This window comes from Pelodiscus sinensis, unplaced genomic scaffold, assembly GCF_049634645.1.
Source record: "Pelodiscus sinensis isolate JC-2024 unplaced genomic scaffold, ASM4963464v1 ctg48, whole genome shotgun sequence".
NCBI lineage: Eukaryota > Metazoa > Chordata > Testudines > Trionychidae > Pelodiscus > Pelodiscus sinensis.
This window is the reverse complement of record NW_027466011.1, coordinates 652,281-662,643: the sequence shown is the minus strand read 5'-3', so window position 1 is coordinate 662,643 and position 10,363 is coordinate 652,281. Positions and strand designations below refer to the sequence as shown.

Genomic DNA, 10,363 nt, shown 5'->3' with positions numbered 1-10,363 from the left:
CCCCACAACCCCCCCACAACCCCGGGGCTGGCCTATCTCCCCCACAACTCCCCCCCAACCCCGGGGCTGGCCATCTCCCCCACAACTCCCCCCCAACCCCGGGGCTGGCCTATCTCCCCCACAACTCCCGCCCCCAACCCCGGGGCTGGCCTATCTCCCCCACAACTCCCGCCCCCAACCCCGGGGCTGGCCTATCTCCCCCACAACTCCTCCCCCAACCCCGGGGCTGGCCTATCTCCCCCACAACCCCCCCACAACCCCGGGGCTGGCCTATCTCCCCCACAACTCCCCCCCAACCCCGGGGCTGGCCATCTCCCCCCCAACCCCCCCCCCAACCCCGGGGCTGGCCTATCTCCCCCACAACTCCCGCCCCCAACCCCGGGGCTGGCCTATCTCCCCCACAACTCCCGCCCCCAACCCCGGGGCTGGCCTATCTCCCCCACAACTCCCGCCCCCAACCCCGGGGCTGGCCTATCTCCCCCACAACTCCCGCCCCCAACCCCGGGGCTGGCCTATCTCCCCCACAACTCCCCCCCCAACCCCGGGGCTGGCCATCTCCCCCACAACTCCCCCCCCAACCCCGGGGCTGGCCATCTCCCCCACAACTCCCCCCCCAACCCCGGGGCTGGCCATCTCCCCCACAACTCCCCCCCCAACCCCGGGGCTGGCCATCTCCCCCACAACCCCCCCACAACCCCGGGGCTGGCCTATCTCCCCCACAACTCCCCCCCCAACCCCGGGGCTGGCCATCTCCCCCACAACCCCCCCCCCCGCCCCGCCTGACACATACAATGAAAGGGAAGCAAACCCAGAACCTGCCCTCCCGCTCTGACCTCACAGGCTGGGGAGCTGCCGCTGTATCCCTCACCCCCCGCCCTGGCTCTCCCCTCCCGAGCCCTTCAGCCCCACCCCACACATCCCTGTGCCCCCTGGCTGTCACTCTCCCATCTCAGCCCCTCCCGCCCTGCAAACAGCAGGGCAGGCGGCAGCTGCAGGGATCACAGCCAGTCCGGCTAGGAGCCGCCTTTTCCCTTCCGCTCCCACGCAGCCCGGGGGTCCCTCTCCCTGGGGGGGGGGGGGTCTCTCTTACCCGCCCCAGCGCTGCCCTGGGAGGGGGGGGGTCTCTCTTACCCGCCCCAGCGCTGCCCTGGGAGGGGGGGGGTCTCTCTTACCCGCCCCAGCGCTGCCCTGGGAGGGGGGGGGTCTCTCTTACCCGCCCCAGCGCTGCCCTGGGAGGGGGGGGGTCCTCTCTTACCCGCCCCAGCGCTGCCCTGGGAGGGGGGGGTCCTCTCTTACCCGCCCCAGCGCTGCCCTGGGAGGGGGGGGTCCTCTCTTACCCGCCCCAGCGCTGCCCTGGGAGGGGGGGGGGTCTCTCTTACCCGCCCCAGCGCTGCCCTGGGAGGGGGGGGGTCTCTCTTACCCGCCCCAGCGCTGCCCTGGGAGGGGGGGGGGTCTCTCTTACCCGCCCCAGCGCTGCCCTGGGAGGGGGGGGTCCTCTCTTACCCGCCCCAGCGCTGCCCTGGGAGGGGGGGGGGTCCTCTCTTACCCGCCCCAGCGCTGCCCTGGGAGGGGGGGGGTCCTCTCTTACCCGCCCCAGCGCTGCCCTGGGAGGGGGGGGGTCCTCTCTTACCCGCCCCAGCGCTGCCCTGGGAGGGGGGGGTCCTCTCTTACCCGCCCCAGCGCTGCCCTGGGAGGGGGGGGGTCCTCTCTTACCCGCCCCAGCGCTGCCCTGGGAGGGGGGGGTCCTCTCTTACCCGCCCCAGCGCTGCCCTGGGAGGGGGGGGTCCTCTCTTACCCGCCCCAGCGCTGCCCTGGGAGGGGGGGGTCCTCTCTTACCCGCCCCAGCGCTGCCCTGGGAGGGGGGGTCTCTCTTACCCGCCCCAGCGCTGCCCTGGGAAGGGGGGGGTCCTCTCTTACCCGCCCCAGCGCTGCCCTGGGAGGGGGGGGGTCCTCTCTTACCCGCCCCAGCGCTGCCCTGGGAGGGGGGGGTCTCTCTTACCCGCCCCAGCGCTGCCCTGGGAGGGGGGGGTCTCTCTTACCCGCCCCAGCGCTGCCCTGGGAGGGGGGGGTCCTCTCTTACCCGCCCCAGCGCTGCCCTGGGAGGGGGGGGTCCTCTCTTACCCGCCCCAGCGCTGCCCTGGGAGGGGGGGGTCTCTCTTACCCGCCCCAGCGCTGCCCTGGGAGGGGGGGGTCTCTCTTACCCGCCCCAGCGCTGCCCTGGGAGGGAGGGGGTCTCTCTTACCCGCCCCAGCGCTGCCCTGGGAGGGAGGGGGTCTCTCTTACCCGCCCCAGCGCTGCCCTGGGAGGGGGGGGGTCTCTCTTACCCGCCCCAGCGCTGCCCTGGGAGGGGGGGGGTCTCTCTTACCCGCCCCAGCGCTGCCCTGGGAGGGGGGGGGCCTCTCTTACCCGCCCCAGCGCTGCCCTGGGAGGGGGGGGGCCTCTCTTACCCGCCCCAGCGCTGCCCTGGGAGGGGGGGGGGCCTCTCTTACCCGCCCCAGCGCTGCCCTGGGAGGGGGGGGGCCTCTCTTACCCGCCCCAGCGCTGCCCTGGGAGGGGGGGGGCCTCTCTTACCCGCCCCAGCGCTGCCCTGGGAGGGGGGGGGGCCTCTCTTACCCGCCCCAGCGCTGCCCTGGGAGGGGGGGGGGCCTCTCTTACCCGCCCCAGCGCTGCCCTGGGAGGGGGGGGGCCTCTCTTACCCGCCCCAGCGCTGCCCTGGGAGGGGGGGGGCCTCTCTTACCCGCCCCAGCGCTGCCCTGGGAGGGGGGGGGCCTCTCTTACCCGCCCCAGCGCTGCCCTGGGAGGGGGGGGGGCCTCTCTTACCCGCCCCAGCGCTGCCCTGGGAGGGGGGGGGCCTCTCTTACCCGCCCCAGCGCTGCCCTGGGAGGGGGGGGGTCTCTCTTACCCGCCCCAGCGCTGCCCTGGGAGGGGGGGGGTCTCTCTTACCCGCCCCAGCGCTGCCCTGGGAGGGGGGGGGTCTCTCTTACCCGCCCCAGCGCTGCCCTGGGAGGGGGGGGGTCTCTCTTACCCGCCCCAGCGCTGCCCTGGGAGGGGGGGGGTCTCTCTTACCCGCCCCAGCGCTGCCCTGGGAGGGGGGGGGTCTCTCTTACCCGCCCCAGCGCTGCCCTGGGAGGGGGGGGGTCTCTCTTACCCGCCCCAGCGCTGCCCTGGGAGGGGGGGGGTCTCTCTTACCCGCCCCAGCGCTGCCCTGGGAGGGGGGGGGTCTCTCTTACCCGCCCCAGCGCTGCCCTGGGAGGGGGGGGGTCTCTCTTACCCGCCCCAGCGCTGCCCTGGGAGGGGGGGGGTCTCTCTTACCCGCCCCAGCGCTGCCCTGGGAGGGGGGGGGTCTCTCTTACCCGCCCCAGCGCTGCCCTGGGAGGGGGGGGTCTCTCTTACCCGCCCCAGCGCTGCCCTGGGGGGGGGGGTCTCTCTTACCCGCCCCAGCGCTGCCCTGGGAGGGGGGGGGTCTCTCTTACCCGCCCCAGCGCTGCCCTGGGAGGGGGGGGGTCTCTCTTACCCGCCCCAGCGCTGCCCTGGGAGGGGGGGGGTCTCTCTTACCCGCCCCAGCGCTGCCCTGGGAGGGGGGGGGTCTCTCTTACCCGCCCCAGCGCTGCCCTGGGAGGGGGGGGGGGTCTCTCTTACCCGCCCCAGCGCTGCCCTGGGAGGGGGGGGGGTCTCTCTTACCCGCCCCAGCGCTGCCCTGGGAGGGGGGGGGTCCTCTCTTACCCGCCCCAGCGCTGCCCTGGGAGGGGGGGGTCTCCTCTCTTACCCGCCCCAGCGCTGCCCTGGGAGGGGGGGGTCTCCTCTCTTACCCGCCCCAGCGCTGCCCTGGGAGGGGGGGGTCTCCTCTCTTACCCGCCCCAGCGCTGCCCTGGGAGGGGGGGGGGTCTCCTCTCTTACCCGCCCCAGCGCTGCCCTGGGAGGGGGGGGGTCTCCTCTCTTACCCGCCCCAGCGCTGCCCTGGGAGGGGGGGGTCTCCTCTCTTACCCGCCCCAGCGCTGCCCTGGGAGGGGGGGGTCTCCTCTCTTACCCGCCCCAGCGCTGCCCTGGGAGGGGGGGGGGTCTCCTCTCTTACCCGCCCCAGCGCTGCCCTGGGAGGGGGGGGGTCTCTCTTACCCGCCCCAGCGCTGCCCTGGGAGGGGGGGGTCTCCTCTCTTACCCGCCCCAGCGCTGCCCTGGGAGGGGGGGGTCTCCTCTCTTACCCGCCCCAGCGCTGCCCTGGGAGGGGGGGGGTCTCCTCTCTTACCCGCCCCAGCGCTGCCCTGGGAGGGGGGGGTCTCCTCTCTTACCCGCCCCAGCGCTGCCCTGGGAGGGGGGGGGGTCTCTCTTACCCGCCCCAGCGCTGCCCTGGGAGGGGGGGGTCTCTCTTACCCGCCCCAGCGCTGCCCTGGGAGGGGGGGGTCTCTCTTACCCGCCCCAGCGCTGCCCTGGGAGGGGGGGGGGTCTCTCTTACCCGCCCCAGCGCTGCCCTGGGAGGAGGGGGGGTCTCTCTTACCCGCCCCAGCGCTGCCCTGGGAGGGGGGGGTCTCTCTTACCCGCCCCAGCGCTGCCCTGGGAGGGGGGGGGTCTCTCTTACCCGCCCCAGCGCTGCCCTGGGAGGGGGGGGGGTCTCTCTTACCCGCCCCAGCGCTGCCCTGGGAGGGGGGGGGGTCCTCTCTTACCCGCCCCAGCGCTGCCCTGGGAGGGGGGGGTCTCCTCTCTTACCCGCCCCAGCGCTGCCCTGGGAGGGGGGGGGTCTCCTCTCTTACCCGCCCCAGCGCTGCCCTGGGAGGGGGGGGTCTCCTCTCTTACCCGCCCCAGCGCTGCCCTGGGAGGGGGGGGTCTCCTCTCTTACCCGCCCCAGCGCTGCCCTGGGAGGGGGGGGTCTCCTCTCTTACCCGCCCCAGCGCTGCCCTGGGAGGGGGGGGGTCTCCTCTCTTACCCGCCCCAGCGCTGCCCTGGGAGGGGGGGGTCTCCTCTCTTACCCGCCCCAGCGCTGCCCTGGGAGGGGGGGGGTCTCCTCTCTTACCCGCCCCAGCGCTGCCCTGGGAGGGGGGGGGTCTCTCTTACCCGCCCCAGCGCTGCCCTGGGAGGGGGGGGTCTCCTCTCTTACCCGCCCCAGCGCTGCCCTGGGAGGGGGGGGGTCTCCTCTCTTACCCGCCCCAGCGCTGCCCTGGGAGGGGGGGGTCTCCTCTCTTACCCGCCCCAGCGCTGCCCTGGGAGGGGGGGGGTCTCCTCTCTTACCCGCCCCAGCGCTGCCCTGGGAGGGGGGGGGGGTCTCTCTTACCCGCCCCAGCGCTGCCCTGGGAGGGGGGGGTCTCTCTTACCCGCCCCAGCGCTGCCCTGGGAGGGGGGGGTCTCTCTTACCCGCCCCAGCGCTGCCCTGGGAGGGGGGGGGGTCTCTCTTACCCGCCCCAGCGCTGCCCTGGGAGGAGGGGGGGTCTCTCTTACCCGCCCCAGCGCTGCCCTGGGAGGGGGGGGTCTCTCTTACCCGCCCCAGCGCTGCCCTGGGAGGGGGGGGGTCTCTCTTACCCGCCCCAGCGCTGCCCTGGGAGGGGGGGGGTCTCTCTTACCCGCCCCAGCGCTGCCCTGGGAGGGGGGGGGTCTCTCTTACCCGCCCCAGCGCTGCCCTGGGAGGGGGGGGTCTCTCTTACCCGCCCCAGCGCTGCCCTGGGAGGGGGGGGGTCTCTCTTACCCGCCCCAGCGCTGCCCTGGGAGGGGGGGGGGTCTCTCTTACCCGCCCCAGCGCTGCCCTGGGAGGGGGGGGGGTCTCTCTTACCCGCCCCAGCGCTGCCCTGGGAGGGGGGGGTCTCTCTTACCCGCCCCAGCGCTGCCCTGGGAGGGGGGGGTCTCTCTTACCCGCCCCAGCGCTGCCCTGGGAGGGGGGGGTCTCTCTTACCCGCCCCAGCGCTGCCCTGGGAGGGGGGGGGTCTCTCTTACCCGCCCCAGCGCTGCCCTGGGAGGGGGGGGGTCTCTCTTACCCGCCCCAGCGCTGCCCTGGGAGGGGGGGGGGTCTCTCTTACCCGCCCCAGCGCTGCCCTGGGAGGGGGGGGGTCTCTCTTACCTGCCCCAGCGCTGCCCTGGGAGGGGGGGGGGTCTCTCTTACCCGCCCCAGCGCTGCCCTGGGAGGGGGGGTCTCTCTTACCCGCCCCAGCGCTGCCCTGGGAGGGGGGGGGGTCTCTCTTACCCGCCCCAGCGCTGCCCTGGGAGGGGGGGTCTCTCTTACCTGCCCCAGCGCTGCCCTGGGAGGGGGGGGTCCTCTCTTACCCGCCCCAGCGCTGCCCTGGGAGGGGGGGGGTCTCTCTTACCCGCCCCAGCGCTGCCCTGGGAGGGGGGGCTCCTGGCCGGGCGGGGGGCGCGGAGGGAGCAGCGGGACCGGCCCTGCTGGGGATCCCCCCGCCGGGCTCTGTCCAGGGCCGGGGGCGCCTCCGAGCCGCTTCTTGCGCGGAGCTGAGCCAGGCCCCGCCCCCAGCCCCGCTGGGTCCTAGCGCCTCCCTCCCCCCGCTCCGTGCGGGCCCCGCTCCCAGCCCCGCTGGGTCCTAGCGCTTCCCTCCCCCCGCTCCGTGCGGGCCCCGCTCCCAGCCCCGCTGGGTCCTAGCGCTTCCCCCCCCCGCTCCGTGCGGGCCACGCTCCCAGCCCCGCTGGGTCCTAGCGCTTCCCTCCCCCCGCTCCGTGCGGGCCCCGCTCCCAGCCCCGCTGGGTCCTAGCGCTTCCCCCCCCCCGCTCCGTGCGGGTCCCGCTCCCAGCCCCGCTGGGTCCTAGCGCTTCCCCCCCCCCGCTCCGTGCGGGCCCCGCTCCCAGCCCCGCTGGGTCCTAGCGCTTCCCTCCCCCCCGCTCCGTGCGGGCCCCGCTCCCAGCCCCGCTGGGTCCTAGCGCTTCCCCCCCCGCTCCGTGCGGGCCCCGCTCCCAGCCCCGCTGGGTCCTAGCGCTTCCCCCCCCCCGCTCCGTGCGGGCCCCGCTCCCAGCCCCGCTGGGTCCTAGCGCTTCCCTCCCCCCGCTCCGTGCGGGCCCCGCTCCCAGCCCCGCTGGGTCCTAGCGCTTCCCCCCCCCGCTCCGTGCGGGCCCCGCTCCCAGCCCCGCTGGGTCCTAGCGCTTCCCTCCCCCCGCTCCGTGCGGGCCCCGCTCCCAGCCCCGCTGGGTCCTAGCGCTTCCCCCCCCCGCTCCGTGCGGGCCCCGCTCCCAGCCCCGCTGGGTCCTAGCGCTTCCCTCCCCCCGCTCCGTGCGGGCCCCGCTCCCAGCCCCGCTGGGTCCTAGCGCTTCCCCCCCCCCGCTCCGTGCGGGCCCCGCTCCCAGCCCCGCTGGGTCCTAGCGCTTCCCTCCCCCCGCTCCGTGCGGGTCCCGCTCCAAGCCCCGCTGGGTCCTAGCGCTTCCCCCCCCGCTCCGTGCGGGCCCCGCTCCCAGCCCCGCTGGGTCCTAGCGCTTCCCTCCCCCCCGCTCCGTGCGGGCCCCGCTCCCAGCCCCGCTGGGTCCTAGCGCTTCCCCCCCCCGCTCCGTGCGGGCCCCGCTCCCAGCCCCGCTGGGTCCTAGCGCTTCCCTCCCCCCGCTCCGTGTGGGCCTCGCCCCCAGCCCCGCTGGGTCCTAGCGCTTCCCCCCCCCCGCTCCGTGCGGGCCCCGCTCCCAGCCCCGCTGGGTCCTAGCTCTTCCCTCCCCCCGCTCCGTGCGTGTCCCGCTCCCAGCCCCGCTGGGTCCTAGCGCTTCCCCCCCCGCTCCGTGCGGGCCCCGCTCCCAGCCCCGCTGGGTCCTAGCGCTTCCCTCCCCCCGCTCCGTGCGGGCCCCGCCCCCAGCCCCGCTGGGTCCTAGCGCTTCCCCCCTCGCTCCGTGCGGTCCCCGCCCCCAGCCCCGCTGGGTCCTAGCGCTTCCCCCTCGCTCCGTGCGGGCCCCGCCTCCAGCCCCGCTGGGTCCTAGCGCTGCCCCCTCGCTCCGTGCGGGCCCCGCCCCCAGCTCCGCTGGGTCCTAGCGCTTCCCCCCTCGCTCCGTGCGGGCCCCGCCCCCAGCCCCGCTGGGTCCTAGCGCTTCCCTCCCCCTGCTCCGTGCGGGCCCCGCTCCCAGCCCCGCTGGGTCCTAGCGCCTCCCCCCCCTCGCTCCGTGCGGGCCCCGCCCCCAGCCCCGCTGGGTCCTAGCGCTTCCCCCTCGCTCCGTGCGGGCCCCGCCCCCAGCCCCGCTGGGTCCTAGCGCCTCCCCCCCCCTCGCTCCGTGCGGGCCCCGCCCCCAGCCCCGCTGGGTCCTAGCGCTTCCCCCTTGCTCCGTGCGGGCCCCGCCCCCAGCCCCGCTGGGTCCTAGCGCTTCCCCCTCGCTCCGTGCGGGCCCCGCCCCCAGCCCCGCTGGGTCCTAGCGCTTCCCCCTCGCTCCGTGCGGGCCCCGCCCCTAGCCCCGCTGGGTCCTAGCGCTGCCCCCTCGCTCCGTGCGGGCCCCGCCCGCAGCCCCGCTGGGTCCTAGCGCTTCCCCCTCGCTCCGTGCGGGCCCCGCCCCCAGCCCCGCTGGGTCCTAGCACTTCCCCCTCGCTCCGTGCGGGCCGCGCCCGCAGCCCCGCTGGGTCCTAGCGCTTCCCTCCCCTCGCTCCGTGCGGGGCCTGCGGGGGGGATGCCAGTGACTGGTCCCTACTGACCACGCCGCCTCTGCAGAGCCAGATCACCGGTCGCTGTAAGGCCGGCAGGGACTCTCATCTGGGCTCCTGCGCCTGGCAAGCGCCAGCACCTCCCTGCCCGGCTCCCTGCCCGGCGCTAGCAGGTTTGCCCCTTACTCTGGGGCAGGCTCATTGGGGGGCAGGGGATTGTGTTCTCTTGGTTGATTTCTACTGCCCTGTACTGTTCTTAACTTGGTGTGTGTGCCTCAGCTTCCCTGGGTACTGCACCCGTGTCCGGATGGGAATTGTGGGCCTGACTCCCACTGAAGGAGGCTGCCCTAACCCAGCATATTCACAATGGCCCAGGCTCTCTTGTAACCTGGGCCTGGGAGAGAAGCGCAAACAGGGGCCCCTTTTGCCTGGGAAGCTGGACAATGGAGGAGGCAGGGCTGCCTGCAAGGCTGGGACCAGTTGCTGAGTGTGCTAGTGAGTCTTGGCGTCTTAGGATACAGGGAGGGGGCCCAGGACCCTGACACAGAGACACACACACCACAGCACATGTGAGAGCACAGGTTAACCTACAGGGAGGGGGCCCAGGACCCTGACACAGACACACACACCACAGCACATGTGAGAGCACAGGTTAACCAGCATTCAGCACCTGATCCCTGGACTCAGCAGGCAGGTTGCACAGCAACGCCAAGATGGGACCCTCATGTGCCCTTGGACTCAGTGGCAGGGCTGGATTACCCAATAGGCAGATTAAGCATGTGCTTAGGGCAGCAGCAAAGCAGGGGCACCAAAAAAAGTGAGATTTTACGGTTTAGTATTGTTTTTATTTTGAATTACGTATGGGGGGCACCATAATCTTTTCAGTGTGTAGGGCCTCTAACGGTCTGAATCCAGCCTTGCTCGGTGGGGGGGGAATCTTGGACAACCTCCCCCCTCAAAAGCGGCGAGGAGTCCTGTGGCACCTTATAGACTAACTGAAGTGTAGGAGCATAAGCTTTCGTGGGCAAAGACCCACCTCGTCAGATGCACTTCGTGGTCTTTGCCCACGAAAGCTTATGCTCCTACACTTCAGTTAGTCTATAAGGTGCCACAGGACTCCTCCTCGCTTTTGCAGATTCAGACTAACACGGCTACCCCTCTGATACTCCCCCCTCAGTTCTCTAGGCCCAGGGCAACCCTCCCACCCTGCTGCAGGCTCTAGTGTCCTCTAGCAAGTAGGCTAATATCCTTGGGTTCCCAACCGTAGCCCTTACAGCAGTCATGTCAAACATGTGGCCCAACAGAATTTTTTTGTGGCCCGCAACTACATCTTTATAAATGATCTAAGTGCAGCCCAGTTACACTGTTTATAACAGGGGTGGCCAATCCACGGCTCTTTGATTAAGGAAACGAGGCTCTTGCTGGTTCTGAACTGCGCGCCAGGACTGCTCACGGCCGGCCGCTCTGTGCACGTGCCCCAGCGCATGGAGGAGATGGTGGTGGCTTTGAGGCCCAAGCATTAGGTTAGAGCGGGAGGAGGGAAGGCTGAGGGTGCCTGGCTCTGGGGGAGGGGAGAGGGATTGGGTTATAGCGGGAGGGGGGGGGGCCAAGCACCTTAAACTCAAAAGTCTTCATGAATGCAAATAACAATTTTACACATCAAATTACTGTATTCTATTCAAACAAACCTGAAAAAATATTATCAAATATACCTAAAACATAATCTAATAATAATAAACAATTAGGACTTTCCGATAAAAGTACGTTTTCTTTGGTGGCCCTGAAAGCTATCAGTTTTCGTTTGTGTGGCCCTCAGTAGGTTTCGAGTTTGAC

At 72.4% G+C, this 10,363-nt stretch overlaps 1 protein-coding gene across 1 annotated transcript in view; it reads right to left on the bottom strand.

The window, feature by feature from the left end:
* LOC106731983 (uncharacterized) overlaps positions 1-6,054 on the bottom strand; it is a 35,753-nt gene extending 29,699 nt beyond the window's left edge. The window contains exon 1 of the mRNA XM_075918170.1: positions 6,041-6,054. The gene's annotated coding sequence lies outside the window, so the exon portion shown is untranslated. The remainder of the gene's footprint in view (positions 1-6,040) is intronic.
* Positions 6,055-10,363: the final 4,309 nt, after the last annotated feature.